General features: G+C 37.8%; 1 pseudogene; it reads right to left on the bottom strand.

The window, feature by feature from the left end:
• Positions 1 to 13845: 13845 nt before the first annotated feature.
• Positions 13846 to 14553, bottom strand: LOC119519971 (annotated as a pseudogene).
• Between the last annotated feature and the right edge of the window lie 2949 nt (positions 14554 to 17502).

Below are 17502 nucleotides of genomic sequence, written 5' to 3'. Positions count from 1 at the left end.
AGTAATCTGGTCTAAAGTTACTACTTCTGCTGTCAGCCATCTTATCTCATCATGTACAGCATACCCTAACAGAGGCCAGTATTTATTTACTCGTTCCCTCACAGGGGAAAAACCATAAGCTCAAGTCTTTTATAAGACAGTAATTGGAGTGCAGTCTTAAAAGGGAAAGTCCCACTCCAGATTTTTTGGTGTAGCAAGTTCAGTCACATCAACAGGGCATCCCACATAGTCCAGTTAGTAGGAGCTATGGTCCATGGTCCAGGGAAGGCCAGTAGCACCCAATGATGGCAAGTCCATGCAAACCCAACATTGCATTTGATTGGGGGCACAAGTTACCACTGAAACCCACTGTAGAAAGTTGTTATCTAGGGTGCTATGGGGAACCATAAGGGGTAAATCCTGTTGATCTAATAATATACATGCAAAAGTGTTCCACTGGTAGATAGTAAGGTAACAGGCAGAGGGAGATTTGGGGGAGGGATTTTTTAAAAAAAAATTTAATTGTGAAATATATAAACAGAAAAGTGATAACTGTGAAAGTACAATATAACAAGTAGTTATAGAGAAAATTTCAAAGACTCTTTTGGGTTAGAGTTCCACCATTTCAGTTATTTCCTTCTAGGTATTCTAATACCCTGGAGACTAAAATAAATATTTATGTAAAGATTCAGTATTAATAATCCTATCTTGTCTGTTGCTGCTCCTGTCTCTCATTTGATCACTTTCTCAATATTCAGGGATATCTAGGAAGTTACCACCCTAACTTGTTCATTGAAAATGTTTCAACATTACGGTGAAGGGGGGTGCATGTGGTTGATGTTCTTGAAGAGGCTGTTGCATCTGGGTTTTGGCAGTTAATGACATAGGAACACTCTGGAGGAACGAAGTTTCTGAAAAATAAACTTAGTAAGTGAAACATTCATAGAGTCTCATATAGGGACCTAGCTATTCTTTAGTATTTTCAGGACTACTATTGATCAGGTCTTGGCACACTGTGGGCATTTGGAATAATTAGCTGGATCTTGCATTAGAGTAACCTCCAGGATAGTCCCTTGAATTCATTTGAAATCTCTAAGCTACTGAAGCCCTATTTTGTTACCTTTAGTTTAACACATTTGGACAAGAAGGCATTCTCAATCCCTCAATGTCAGGGTGAGGCTCATTCCTGGGAGTCCTCTTTCATGTCTCTATGGAGACTCATTCCCCTGGGAATCATGTCCCGCTAATGGGACAGGTAATGAATTTATTTATTTGCAGAGTTGGGGTTAGAGAGAGAAAGGACACACTGAGAAAAATAGAGGTTCTCTGGAGGTGACTGTCAGGTATAATTATAGGTAGACTTAGCCTCCCCTATGCAGTCATAAGTTTCACAAGAGGAGGCATCAAGATCAATGGCTTGATTTATTAAATAGGTGGTGCCTAATTCCACATAGAATATATTCTGTACAAGATAAACAATGTCTTACATTGTCTTCAGTTAGTTGTAGAATAATCATTACTGTCAATTTAAACAATTCATAACCCAAAACACTCCAAAGCCCTTATCAGCACTCATTTATCCCAAGTATTAGTGTAATACTAGTAAGGTATCCCAATTAAATATAGTCCATAGTATGCAATAGGGAGTTTTTCCCATATACCACTCTGCTATTAACAATTTTTACCAGTGCCATAGCTTAGAAATAGATCATGCAAGCACTTATTTTTATCTGTAGTGCTAATCTGTGGGATGCATCCCTTTAAACAACCCCTTTCAATCATGTTCACCTTCAATTTGACACTGATACTTATCATCCCATTAATGAACTGTCTTCACCCTTTTCCATTCCCATACCTTTAATTTCACCCTCATTAACTTGTCTTTACATGTTAGGTAATCATTCCCCTTTCTCTAGCTTTTGCTATCTCAAGGTCCCTATGATATATATAGTAAGACACTGGCTTTACATTATTCAGGGAGTTCATATTAGTGATAATAAACAATATCTCTCCTATTTGTCTCACTTATTTCACTCAGCATTATGTTCTCAAGTTTCACCCAGGTTGTCACATATTTCAGGGCCTCATTCCTTCTTACTGCTGCATAGCATTCCATCATATGTATATATGAGATTTGGTTTATCCAATTATCTTTTAAAGGACCTTGGATTGTTTCCATAGTTTGGCAATTGTGGTTAATGCTGCTATGAATATCTGTGTGTAAATGTCTGTCTGTGTCGCTGGTTTCAGATCTTCTGGTATATACTGAGAAGTGGAATTGCCAGATTGTAGGGTATCTCAATATAGAGTTTTCTGAGGAACCATCAAACTCTCTTCTACAGTGACTGTAACATTATACGTTCCCACCAGCAGTGGATAAAAGTTCCAATTTCTCAACATCCTCTCCAGCATTTGTACTATCCTGTTTGTTTAATGGAAGCCATTCTTAATGGGGTGAGATGATAACTCATTGTGGTTTTGATTTGCATTTCCTTAATAGCCCAAGAGGATGAATACTTTTATGTGTTTTTTTTTAGCCATTTGTGTTTCCTCTTTGTAAAAATGTATTTTCCTATTTTTTACCAATTTTATAATTGGGCTGTTTGTATTATTGATGTTGAGTAGTAGCAGGATTCTTTAATAAATTCTGGATATCAGTGTCTTATCAGATATAGAGTTTCCAAATACTTGCTCCCTCTGAGTTGGCTACCTCTTCACCTTTTTGACAAAGTCTTTTGATGCACAGAAGATTTTGAATTTTTTGAGTTTCCATTTATTTATGCTTTCCTTTGTTGTTTATGCTTTGGGTGTAAGGTCTAAGAAGCTACCTCCTATTACTAGGTTTTGAAGATGCTTCCTTGTATTATCTTCAATGAGTTTTATGGTACTGTCTCTTATATTGAGGTCTTTTATCCACTTTGACTTTGTTTTTGTATAGGGTGTGAGGTACGGTTCCCCTTTCATTCTTTTAGATAGGGATAACAGTTCTCCCAGCCCCAATTGTTGAAGAGAATATACTGCCCCAATTCAGTGGATTTGTGGGCTTTGTCAAAAACCAGTTGGCCATTGATATGGGGGTCTATTTCCAAACTTTTGATTCAATTCCATTGAAGAATATGTCTATCTTTCTACCAGTACCATGCTGTTTTGACCACTGTGGCCTTATAATAGGCTTTAAAGTCAGGAAGAGTAAGTCCTCCAACTTAGTTCATTTTTAGAATGTTTTTGGCAATTCAAGAAACTTTTACCTTAAAATTAATTTGATAACTAGCTTTTCCAAGTCTGCAAAGTAGTTTGTTGGAATTTAGTTGGAATTGCATTGAATCTTTCAATCAGTTTTGGTAGAATTGACATATTCAACTCATTTAGCCTTCCTATCCATGAACACAGAATATCTTTCCACATTAGTCCCCTTTGATGTCTTTCAGTAAAGTTTTGTAATTTTCTGTATAAAGATCTTTTACATCCTTGGTTAAGTTTACTCCTAGATACTTGATTTTTTTAATTGTTATTCTGAATGTATTCTTTTTCTTGGTTGTCTCTTCAGTTAGGTCATCACTAGCTTATAGGAACATTGCTGGATTTTGCATATTAATCTTTTACCCCACCGTTTGCTGAATTTGGTTATTAGCTCAAGTAGTTTTGTCATCATTTTCTCAGGATTTTCCAAATATAAGATCACATCATCTGAAAATAATGACAGTTTTGCTGCTTCCATTCCAATTTGGATACATTTTATGTTTGTCTTGCTGAATTGCTCTGGCTAGAATTTCTAGCACAGTATCGAATAACAGTGGCAACAGTTGGCATCTTTGTCTCATTCCCAATCTTAGTGGGAAGGCTTTCAGTCTCTCACCATTGAGTACTGTAGTGACTATGTTTGTCATATATGCCCTTTATCATATTGTGGACATTTCCGTCAGTTCTTGCTTTTTGAAGTGATTTCATCAAAAAAGGATGCTAGGAGAGGTGGGGCAAGATGGCAGACTGGTGAGCTGTAAGTTTTAGTTACTCCTCCAGGAAAGTAGGTAAAAAGCCAGGAACTGCGTGGACTGGACACCACAGAGCAATCTGTCTTTGGGCATACTTCATACAACACTCATGAAAACGTGGAACTGCTGAGATCAGCAAAATCTGTAAGTTTTTGCGGCCAGGGGACCCGCGCCCCTCCCTGCAAGGCTCAGTCCCGGGGGAGGAGGGGCTGTCAGCTCCGGGAAGGAGAAGGGAGAACTGCAGTGGCTGCTCTTATCGAAAACTCATTCTACTGATTCAAACTCCAACCATAGATAGACTGAGACCAGACACCAGAGACTCTGAGAGCAGCCAGCCCAGCAGAGAGGAGACAGGCATAGAAAAAAAACAACACGAAAAACTCCAAAATAAAAGCAGAGGATTTTTGGAGTTCTGGTGAACACAGAAAGGGGAAGGGCCCTGAGGCGCATATGCAAATCCCGAAGAAAAGCTGATCTCTCTGCCCTGTGGACCTTTCCTTAATGGCCCTGGTTGCTTTGTCTATTAGCATTTCAATAACCCATTAGATCTCTGAGGAGGGCCGTTTTTTTGTTTGTTTTTTTTTTTAAATCCTTTTTTCTTTTTCTAAAACAATTACTCTAAGAAGCCCAATACAGAAAGCTTCAAGGTCTTGCTATTTGGGTACGTCAAGTCAAGAGCAGAACTAAGAGAGCTCTGAGACAAAAGGCAATAATCCAGTGGCTGAGAAAATTCACTAAACAACACAACTTCCCAAGAAAAGGGGGGTGTCCGCTCACAGCCACCATCCTGGTGGACAGGAAACACTCCTGCCCATCGCCAGCCCCATAGCCCAGAGCTGCCCCAGACAACCCAGTGTGACGGAAGTGCTTCAAATAACAGGCACACACCACAAAACTGGGCGTGGACATTAGCCTTCCCTGCAACCTCAGCTGAATGTCCCAGAGCTGGGAAGGTGGAGCAGTGTGAATTAACAAAGCCCCATTCAGCCATGATTTCAGCAGACTGGGAGCCTCCCTACACAGCCCAGCAGCCCAGAACTGCCCTGGGGGAACAGCACTCACCTGTGACATAGCACAGTCATCCCTCAACAGAGGACCCGGGGTGCACAGCCTGGAAGAGGGGCCCACTTGCAAGTCTCAGGAGCCATACGCCAATACCAAAGACTTGTGGGTCAGTGGCAGAGACAAACTGTGGCAGGACGGAACTGAAGGATTAGACTATTGCAGCAGCTTTAAAACTCTAGGATCATCAGGGAGATTTGATTGTTAGGGCCACCCCCCCTCCCCGACTGCCCAGAAACACGCCCCACATACAGGGCAGGCAACACCAACTACACACGCAGGCTTGGTACATCAATTGGGCCCCACAAGACTCACTCCCCCACTCACCACAAAGGCTAAGCAGGGGAGAAATGGCTTGTGGAGAACAGGTGGCTCGTGGACGCCACCTGCTGGTTAGTTAGAGAAAGTGTACTCCACGAAGCTGTAGATCTGATAAATTAGAGATAAGGACTTCAATAGGTCTACAAACCCTAAAAGAACCCTATCAAGTTCAGCAAATGCCACGAGGCCAAAAACAACAGAAAATTATAAAGCATATGAAAAAACCAGACGATATGGATAACCCAAGCCCAAGCACCCAAATCAAAAGACCAGAAGAGACACAGCACCTAGAGCAGCTACTCAAAGAACTAAAGATGAACAATGAGACCATAGTACGGGATATGAAGGAAATCAAGAAGACCCTAGAAGAGCATAAAGAACACATTGCAAGACTAAATAAAAAAATGGATGATCTTATGGAAATTAAAGAAACTGTTGACCAAATTAAAAAGATTCTGGACACTCATAGTACAAGACTAGAGGAAGTTGAACAACGAATCAGTGACCTGGAAGATGACAGAATGGAAAATGAAAGCATAAAAGAAAGAATGGGGAAAAAAATTGAAAAACTCGAAATGGACCTCAGGGATATGATAGATAATATGAAACGTCCGAATATAAGACTCATTGGTGTCCCAGAAGGGGAAGAAAAGGGTAAAGGTCTAGGAAGAGTATTCAAAGAAATTGTTGGGGAAAACTTCCCAAATCTCCTAAACAACATAAATACACAAATCATAAATGCTCAGAGAACTCCAAATAGAATAAATCCAAAAAAACCCACTCCGAGACATATACTGATCACACTGTCAAACATAGAAGAGAAGGAGCAAGTTCTGAAAGCAGCAAGAGAAAAGCAATTCACCACATAGAAAGGAAACAGCATAAGACTAAGTAGTGACTACTCAGCAGCCACCATGGAGGCGAAAAGGCAGTGGCACGATATATTTAAAATTCTGAGTGAGAGGAATTTCCAGCCAAGAATACTTTATCCAGCAAAGCTCTCCTTCAAATTTGACGGAGAGCTTAAATTTTTCACAGACAAAGAAATGCTGAGAGAATTTGCTAACAAGAGACCTGCCCTACTGGAGATACTAAAGGGAGCCCTATAGACAGAGAAACAAAGACAGGACAGAGAGACTTGGAGAAAGGTTCAGTACTAAAGAGATTCGGTATGGGTACAATAAAGGATATTAATAGAGAGAGGGAAAAATATGGCAAACATAAACCAAAGGATAAGATGGCCGATTCAAGAAATGCCTTCACGGTTTTAACGTTGAATGTAAATGGATTAAACTCCCCAATTAAAAGATACAGATTCGCAGAATGGATCAAAAAAAATGAACCATCAATATGTTGCATACAAGAGACTCATCTTAGACACAGGGACACAAAGAAACTGAAAGTGAAAGGATGGAAAAAAATATTTCATGCAAGCTACAGCCAAAAGAAAGCAGGTGTAGCAATATTAATCTCAGATAAAATAGACTTCAAATGCAGGGATGTTTTGAGAGACAAAGAAGGCCACTACATACTAATAAAAGGGGCAATTCAGCAAGAAGAAATAACAATCGTAAATGTCTATGCACCCAATCAAGGTGCCACAAAATACATGAGAGAAACACTGGCAAAACTAAAGGAACCAATTGATGTTTCCACAATAATTGTGGGAGACTTCAACACATCACTCTCTCCTATAGATAGATCAACCAGACAGAAGACCAATAAGGAAATTGAAAACCTAAACAATCTGATAAATGAATTAGATTTAACAGACATCTACAGGACATTACATCCCAAATCACCGGGATACACATACTTTTCTAGTGCTCACGGAACTTTCTCCAGAATAGATCATATGCTGGGACATAAAACAAGCCTCAATAAATTTAAAAAGATTGAAATTATTCAAAGCACATTCTCTGACCACAATGGAATACAATTAGAAGTCAATAACCATCAGAGACTTAGAAAATTCACAAATACCTGGAGGTTAAACAACACACTCCTAAACAATCAGTGGGTTAAAGAAGAAATAGCAAGAGAAATTGCTAAATATATAGAGACGAATGAAAATGAGAACACAACATACCAAAACCTACGGGATGCAGCAAAAGCAGTGCTTAGGGGGAAATTTATAGCACTAAACGCATATATTAAAAAGGAAGAAAGAGCCAAAATCAAAGAACTAATGGATCAACTGAAGAAGCTAGAAAATGAACAGCAAACCAATCCTAAACCAACTACAAGAAAAGAAATAACAAGGATTAAAGCAGAAATAAATGACCTAGAGAACAAAAAACAATAGAGAGGATAAATATCACCAAAAGTTGGTTCTTTGAGAAGATCAACAAGATTGACAAGCCCCTAGCTAGACTGACAAAATCAAAAAGAGAGAAGACCCATATAAACAAAATAATGAATGAAAAAGGTGACATATCTGCAGATCCTGAAGAAATTAAAAAAATTATAAGAGGATATTATGAACAACTGTATGGCAACAAACTGGATAATGTAGAAGAAATGGACAATTTCCTGGAAACATATGAACAACCTAGACTGACCAGAGAAGAAATAGAAGACCTCAACCAACCCATCACAAGCAAAGAGATCCAATCAGTCATCAAAAATCTTCCCACAAATAAATGCCCAGGGCCAGATGGCTTCACAGGGGAATTCTACCAAACTTTCCAGAAAGAACTGACACCAATCTTACTCAAACTCTTTCAAAACAATTGAAAAAAACGGAACACTACCGAACTCATTTTATGAAGCTAACATCAATCTAATACCAAAACCAGGCAAAGATGCTACAAAAAAGGAAAACTACCGGCCAATCTCCCTAATGAATATAGATGCAAAAATCCTCAACAAAATACTTGCAAATCGAATCCAAAGACACATTAAAAAAATCATACACCATGACCAAGTGGGGTTCATTCCAGGCATGCAAGGATGGTTCAACATAAGAAAAACAATCAATGTATTACAACACATTAAAAACTCGAAAGGGAAAAATCAATTGATCATCTCAATAGATGCTGAAAAAGCATTTGACAAAATCCAACATCCCTTTTTGATAAAAACACTTCAAAAGGTAGGAATTGAAGGAAACTTCCTCAACATGATAAAGAGCATATATGAAAAACCCACAGCCAGCATAGTACTCAATGGTGAGAGACTGAAAGCCTTCCCTTTAAGATCAGGAACAAGACAAGGATGCCCGCTGTCACCACTGTTATTCAACATTGTGCTGGAAGTGCTAGCCAGGGCAATCCGGCAAGACAAAGAAATAAAAGGCATCCAAATTGGAAAAGAAGAAGTAAAACTGTCATTGTTTGCAGATGATATGATCTTATATCTAGAAAACCCTGAGAAATCAACGATACACCTACTAGAGCTAATAAACAAATTTAGCAAAGTAGCGGGATACAAGATTAATGCACATAAGTCAGTAATGTTTCTATATGCTAGAAATGAACAAACTGAAGTGACACTCAAGAGAAAGATACCATTTTCAATAGCAACTAAAAAAATCAAGTACCTAGGAATAAACGTAACCAAAGATGTAAAAGACCTATACAAAGAAAACTACGTAACTCTACTAAAAGAAATAGAAGGGGACCTTAAAAGATGGAAAAATATTCCATGTTCATGGATAGGAAGGCTAAATGTCATTAAGATGTCAATTCTACCCAAACTCATCTGCAGATTCAATGCAATCCCAATCAAAATTCCAACAACCTACTTTGCAGACTTGGAAAAGCTAGCTATCAAATTTATTTGGAAAGGGAAGATGCCTCGAATTGCTAAAGACACTCTAAAAAAGAAAAACGAAGTGGGAGGACTTACACTCCCTGACTTTGAAGCTTATTATAAAGCCACAGTTGCCAAAACAGCATGGTACTGGCACAAAGATAGACATATAGATCAATGGAATCGAATTGAGAATTCAGAGATAGACCCTCAGATCTATGGCTGACTGATCTTTGATAAGGCCCCCAAAGTCACCGAACTGAGTCATAATGGTCTTTTCAACAAATGGGGCTGGGAGAGTTGGATATCCATATCCAAAAGAATGAAAGAGGACCCCTACCTCACCCCCTACACAAAAATTAACTCAAAATGGACCAAAGATCTCAATATAAAAGAAAGTACCATAAAACTCCTAGAAGATAATGTAGGAAAACATCTTCAAGACCTTGTATTAGGAGGCCACTTCCTAGACTTTACACCCAAAGCACAATCAACAAAAGAGAAAATAGATAAATGGGAACTCCTCAAGCTTAGAAGTTTCTGCACCTGAAAGGAATTTCTCAAAAAGGTAAAGAGGCAGCCAACTCAATGGGAAAAAATTTTGGAAACCATGTATCTGACAAAAGACTGATATCTTGCATATACAAAGAAATCCTACAACTCAATGACAATAGTACAGACAGCCCAATTATAAAATGGGCAAAAGATATGAAAAGACAGTTCTCTGAAGAGGAAATACAAATGGCCAAGAAACACATGAAAAAATGTTCAGCTTCACTAGCTATTAGAGAGATGCAAATTAAGACCACAATGAGATACCATCTAACACCGGTTAGAATGGCTGCCATTAAACAAACTGGAAACTACAAATGCTGGAGGGGATGTGGAGAAATTGGAACTCTTATTCATTGTTGGTGGGACTGTATAATGGTTCAGCCACTCTGGAAGTCAGTCTGGCAGTTACTTAGAAAACTAGATATAGAGCTACCATTCGATCCAGCGATTGCACTTCTCGGTATATACCCGGCAGATCGGAAAGCAGTGACACGAACAGATATCTGCACGCCAATGTTCATAGCAGCATTATTCACAATTGCCAAGAGATGGAAACAACCCAAATGTCCTTCAACAGATGAGTGGATAAATAAAATGTGGTATATACACACGATGGAATACTACGCGGCAGTAAGAAGGAACGATCTGGTGAAACATATGACAACATGGATGAACCTTGAAGACATAATGCTGAGCGAAATAAGCCAGGCACAAAAAGAGAAATATTATATGCTACCACTAATGTGAACTTTGAAAAATGTAAAACAAATGGTTTATAATGTAAAATGTAGGGGAACTAGCAGTAGAGAGCAATTAAGGAAGGGGGAACAATAATCCAAGAAGAACAGATAAGCTATTTAACGTTCTGGGGATGCCCAGAAATGACTATGGTCTGTTAATTTCTGATGGATGTAGTAGGAACAAGTTCACTGAAATGTTGCTATAGTATGTAACTTTCTTGGGGTAAAGTAGGAACATGTTGGAAGTTAAGCAGTTATCTTAGGTTAGTTGTCTTTTTCTTACTCCCTTGTTATGGTCTCTTTGAAATGTTCTTTTATTGTATGTTTGCTTTCTTTTAACTTTTTTTTCATACAGTTGATTTAAAAAAGAAGGGAAAGTTAAAAAAAAAAAAAAAAGAAAAAAGACAAACAAGTTAAAAAAAAAAAAAAAAAGGATGTAGTGCCCCCTTGAGGAGCCTGTGGAGAATGCAGGGGTATTCGCCTACCCCACCTCCATGGTTGCTAACATGACCACAGACATAGGGGACTGGTGGTTTGATGAGTTGAGCCCTCTACCATAAGTTTTACCCTTGGGAAGACGGTTGCTGCAAAGGAGAGGCTAGGCCTCCCTATATTTGTGCCTAAGAGTCTCCTCCTGAATGCCTCTTTGTTGCTCAGATGTGGCCCTCTCTCTCTGGCTAAGCCAACTTGAAAGGTGAAATCACTGCCCTCCCCCCTACTTGGGATCAGACACCCAGGGGAGTGAATCTCCCTGGCAACGTGGAATATGACTCCCAGGGAGGAATGTAGACCCGGCATCGTGGGATGGAGAACATCTTCTTGACCAAAAGGGGGATGTGAAAGGAAATGAAATAAGCTTCAGTGGCAGAGAGATTCCAAAACGAGCTGAGAGATCACTCTGGTGGGCACTCTTACGCACACTTTAGACAACCTTTTTTAGGTTCTAAAGAATTGGGGTAGCTGGTGGTGGATACCTGAAACTATTAAACTACAACCCAGAACCCATGAATCTCGAAGATAGTTGTATAAAAATGTAGCTTATGAGGGGTGACAATGGGATTGGGAATGCCATAAGGACCAAACTCCACTTTGTCTAGTTTATGGATGGATGTGTAGAAAAGTAGGGGAAGGAAACAAACAGAAAAAGGTACCCAGTGTTCTTTTTTACTTCAATTGCTCTTTTTCACTCTAATTATTATTCTTGTTATTTTTGTGTGTGTGCTAATGAAGGTGTCAGGGATTGATTTAGGTGATGAATGTACAACTATGTAATGGTACTGTAAACAATCGAAAGTACAATTTGTTTTGTATGACTGCGTGGTATGTGAATATATCTCAATAAAATGATGATTAAAAAAAAAAAGGATGCTAGATTTTGTCAAATGCTTTTTCAGCATCTATCAAGATGATCATTTGATATTTCCCTTTTGATTTGTTAATGTGTTGTATTACATTGATTGATTTTCAGATATTGAACCACCCTTTCATTCCTGGAATGAACCCCACTTGGTCATGGTGTATAATTATTTTAATGTGCCTCTAGATTCATTTTGCAAGTATTTTATTGAAAATTTTTGCATCTATATTCATTAGGAAGATTGGTCTGTAGTTTTCCTCTCTTGTAGTACCTTTATCTCATTTTGTTATTAGAATGATGTTAACTTCAGAAAATGAATTAGGTAGCATTCTTTTTCTTCAATTTTTGAAAGAGTTTGAGCAGTAGGTCAGTTGTTCTTGGAAAGTTTGGTAACATTATCCTGTGAAGCCATCTGGTCCTGAGATTTTATTTGTAGGAAGATTTTTGATAACTGATTGGATCTCTTTACTTGTCATTGGTTCCTTGAGGTCTTCTATTTCTTCTCAGGTTTGTTCATGCGATTCCAGAAAATTATCCATTTCCTCTTAATTGGTTAGTTTGTTGGTATAGACCTTTCATAATATCCTGTAATGATTTTTGTAATTTCTTTGGATCACATAGTAATGACCCCCATCTCATTTCTGATTTTGTTTATTTGGGTCTTCTCTCCTCTTGTCTTTGTCAGTCTATCAAAGGGTTTGTCAATCGTGCTGATCTTCTCAAAGAGGCAACTTTTGATTTTATTTATGCTATTGTTTAATTGTTCTCCATATCATGTATTTATGAATTAGTCCTTGTTATGTCTTTTATTCTACTTGCTTTTGGATTAGTTTCCAGATCATTCTCTAGCTTCTTCAGTTGTTCAGTGAGCTATTTGGTTTTAGCTCTTTGTTTCTTTTTAATGTTTGCAGTTAGCATTATACTTTTCCCTCTTAGCACCACCATCACTGCACCCCTTAGGTTGTGATAGGCTGTTCTCTTGTTTTCATTCATCTTGGGATATATACCAATATCTCTTATAATTTCTTCTTTGACCCACTAATTGTTTCAGAGTGTGGTGTTGATTCTCCATATATTTTTGTAAGTTCTGTTTGTTGTTTATTGATTTTCAGATGCATTCTGTTCTGGTCAGAGAATGTGCTTTGAATAATTTCAATCTTTTTAAATTTGTTGACACTTTAATGCCTCAGCATGTGATCTATCCTGGAAAATGTTCTATGAGCACTACAGAAAGCTATGCATCCTGGTAATTGGGGATGCAATGATCCATATATGTCTGTTAAATCTAATTCATTTTTCACCTTGTTTAGTTCTCAATTTCCTTCTTGGACCTCTCTTTAGTTGTTCTATCTATAGAAGAGAATGGTGTATTGATGTCTTCCATTATTATTATGGAAATGTCTATTGCCCCATTCAGTTTTGCCAATGTTTGTCTCATGTACTTTGAAGCTCCTTTATGTGTGCATAAACATTTATGATTGTTATTTCTTCTTGGTGGATTTTGCCTTTTATTATTATGTAGTGTCTCTTTTTGTCTCTTAGGACATCTTTGCATTTAAAGTCTATTTTGTCTGATATCAGTATAGCTACCCCTACTTTATGTTGGCTGCAGATTGCTTGAAACATTTGTCCATGCTTTTACTTTCAATCTCATTGTGCTGCTGGGTCTAAGATGAGTCTGTTATAAACTGCATATTGATGGATTATACTTTTTAATCTATTCTGCCAGTCTGTATCTTTTAATTGAAGAGTTTAATCCACTCACATTCATAGTTATTACTGTAAATACAGTTCTTGAAGCAATCATATCTTTGGTTTTTATTTGTCAGTTCTAATTTCCCCCTCTCTTTCTTTTCTCCCTTTATGTTTACCTTATTAATACCATTCAGTTCTGTGCACTTCTATAGACCTCTCTCTCTTTTCTATTTTTTCAGCTGGCAGAACTCCCTTTAGTATTTATTGCAAGGCAGATCTCTTGTTAACAAATTCTTTCAGCATTTATTCTTCTGTGAATGCTTTAAAATCTCCCTGACTTTTTTTTTTAGTTTTACATTTCTCTATTTGAAAGGGTATTCTGAAGGTGGATCTTGAACTCAGAATAACAAATCAGCTTTCAAGGAAAGCCATGTAATTATTCTGGCTAACTGTTGTTCATTGAGGGTTGGTGGGACTGAGGCAGGCTTTAGTAATGGAATGAACATATCAAAGGAAATACCCAGGGCCACCCCAGCCAGCTTTTTGGGCATAACCATCCTTGTGGTGATGTCAGCTTGCCAAGTTTGTTCTAAAATACATTTCACAGCCTTTCTGCAGACAGCCCAACAAAGGCTGCAAAGTCATCCACAACTATGTAGGTTTATGCTTGAAACCAGCTGAAGGCTCTTCTCCCTGTTGCATCTCCTAGTGCATCCATGATAGGCTGGACCATCTCAGACAACTGGTGAGCACTGATGGCCATATAGATCCCAGGGAAATCTTTGCCAGACACTGGGTCTCACTGACCAAAGTTCTCCAGGTTCAGAATTGGCAGATTTATAGCAGGTGTATTCTTTTCCAAAGATGTCTTGGTTTATTCATGTCACTACATGGTAGATACAGAGCTAAAAGCTGAAAATACACAGGTTATAGCAATTCCTCCAGGAGTCTTGAGCTCCTGATTCTTGCACTGATCCAACAACTTTTTGAAACTGAAGGCACTTTCTGCCATCACTATCCCTGGTATCTTCTCTGCCAGTTCTTCTGCTGCACCTTCCCAAAAGCCAGACCCTAGACTTGGCTTTGTGACATTTTCCATTTTCCAAAGCGTGTATGCATAAGTATGCTTGACTATATGTATACAGCTTGATAAAAATTATATTTTCTAATTGTTAGTTGCAGGGCCCTATTTTATACCTTTACATAAATTCATTAAATGTGCTCAAATCTTATAGGCTTACTTTCTGTTTGCTTAGAAGTATATTTGTGGATGTAACTTTTGCCCTGTAATAATTCTGTTTTTGCTTTAAATGTTTTGGAGAAGTTAGCTTCAGAATTCCATATTTTATAACATTGTGAAGTAATTTTTCCTGATAATTCTTGTTACATTCAGGTATATTCTTCCTTAGAGTAATACTGCTGCAGAAGCTTTTTTTAAAATTCAACTTTATTGAGATTGTTCATATACCATACAATCATCCAAAGTGCACAATCAGTTGCCCATAGTACAATCACACAGCTGTGCATACATCACCACAATTATTTTTTCAAATATTTGGAACATTTTCATTACTCCAGAAAAGAAATCAAAAAAAGAAAAGAAAACTCAAATCCTCCCATACCCCAAACCCTCCCTTCATTATTGACTCATAGTATTGGTGTAGTACATTTGTTACTGTTGATGAAAGAACATTAAAATACTACTAACTGCAGTATATAGCTTGCAATAAATAGGTATATTTTTTCACTATATACCCCTCTGTGATGGTTAGGTTCATGTGTCATTTTGGTCAGATGAATGTGTCTGGGTGTCTGGTCAAGGAAGCAGTGGCCAGCTATTACTACAAATACATTTGTGTCTGGTTTATTAAATCATCATTCAATTGGCTGCAGCTGTGACTGATTACCTCAACAAAGGATGTGTCTTTCAAAATGAGAGAATTCAATCAGCTGTATTTAATCCAATCATTTGAAGACTTTTAAGCAAGAACGTTGAGGGAACTTCACTTTTTGTTTGGCTAACCAGTGAAGCATTTCCTGAGGAGTTCATCAAAGTTGCCTCTTCATTTCCTGAGTAGTTCACTGAACACCTTCATTGGAGATTCCAGTTTGCTGCCTGCCCTATGAAATTTGGACTCAGTTGTACGAGACACTTTTATAAAATATTACATTTATAGATTTTTCTTGTTGCTTCTGTTTCCCTAGAGAACCCTAACTAATACACCCTCAATTATTAACTTCTAGTTATGGTGGCATACCTTCATTCTAGTTCATGAAAGAGATTTCTAATATTTGTTCAGTTAATCATGGACATTTTCCACCACAAGATTCACTGTTTTATACATTCCCATATTTTAACCTCCAACTTTCCTTCTGGTGATATACATGACTCTCCACCACATTCACATTCAGCCCTGTTAGTTATTCATTCTCACAGTAACATTCTACCTTCACCTCAGTTCATTCCCAAACACTTAAGTTCAAGCTAGTTAAACATTCTGCTCCTAATAAGCAACCACTGCCCATTCTTTAGCCTCATTCTATATCCTGGTAATGCATATTTCATGTCTGTGAGCTTACATATTATTATTAGTTCATATCAGTGAGACCATACAATATTTGTCCTTTTCTGTCTGACTTATTTCACTCAATATAGTGCCCTCAAGTTTTCCTCATCAACCCATTTTTAAGATGGTTTTATTCACACCCATACATTCCATACTAAGTGAACAATCAATGGTTCCCTGTATAACCACATATTTATAAATTCACCACCATCACCACTATCTATATAAGGACATCACCATTTCTTCTACAAAGGAGGAAAAGTCAAAGAAGGTAGAGAGATAAATGAAGAAGAAAAAAATGACAGTTAAGAACAACAAAAGGCAAGATAGAATTAAATTAAAGCACAATAAAAGAGTCAGATAACATCACCAGTGCCAAGAATCCCATACCCCTCCCTTATATTTCCCTCTTACAGGCATTTAGCTTTGGTATATTGTCTTTGTTACATTAAAGGGAGGATAAAACAATGTTTCTATTAACTATAGTCTGTAGTTTGCATTGATTGTATTTTCCCCCAATACCACCCCATTTTTTACAACTTGAAAGGTTGACATTCATTTGCTCTCCCTCATGTAAAAACATATTTGTACATTTTATCACAATTATTGAGCTCTCTAGGTTTTGCTGTTATACAGTCCCAGTCTTTATTTCCTTTCTTTCCTTCTGGTGTCCCACATGCCATTAACCTTCCTGTTTCAACCATACTCACAGTCACCTTTGTTCAGTGTACTTACATTGTTGCACTACCATCACCCAGAATTGTGTTCCAAACCTCTTACTCCTGCCTTTTCCTATCTATATACTGCTTCCTTTAGTATTTCCTGTAGAGCAGGTATCTTGTTCACAAACTCTCTCATTGTGTTTGTCAGAGAATATATTAAACTTTCCCTCATATTTGAAGGACAGTTTTGCCAGATATAGGATGCTTGGTTGGTGGTCTTTCTCTTTCAGTATGTTAAATATATCCCATCACTTCCTTCTTGCCTCCATAGTTTCTACTAAGAAATCCACACATAGTCTTACCAAGCTTCTTTTGTACGTGATGGATCACTTTTCTCTTGCTGCTTTCAGGATTCTCTTTTTGTTTTTGACATTTGTTAATCTGATTATTATGTGTCTTGGCATAGATCTATTCAGATCTATTCTGTTTGTGGTATGCTGCACTTCTTGGATCTGTAATTCTGTATCTTTCATAAGAGATGGGAAATTTTCATTGATTATTTCCTCTATTAATTCTTCTGCCCCTTTTCCCTTCTTGTCTCCCTCTGGGATGCCCATAACACATACATTCATGTGCTTCCTGATGTCATTCAATACCCTTAGATGTTGCTCATATTTTTCCATTCTTTCCCCATCTGTTCTTTTGTGTGTAGGATTTCAGGTGTCTTGTTCTCCAGTTCCTGAATGTTTTCTTCTGCCCCTTGAGATCTGCTGTTTTATGTCTCCATTTTTGCTTTCATCTCTTGTGTTGTGCCTTTCA

This window comes from Choloepus didactylus, chromosome 24, assembly GCF_015220235.1.
Source record: "Choloepus didactylus isolate mChoDid1 chromosome 24, mChoDid1.pri, whole genome shotgun sequence".
Classification (NCBI taxonomy): domain Eukaryota; kingdom Metazoa; phylum Chordata; class Mammalia; order Pilosa; family Megalonychidae; genus Choloepus; species Choloepus didactylus.
This window is presented reverse-complemented; position numbering and strand designations above follow the sequence as displayed.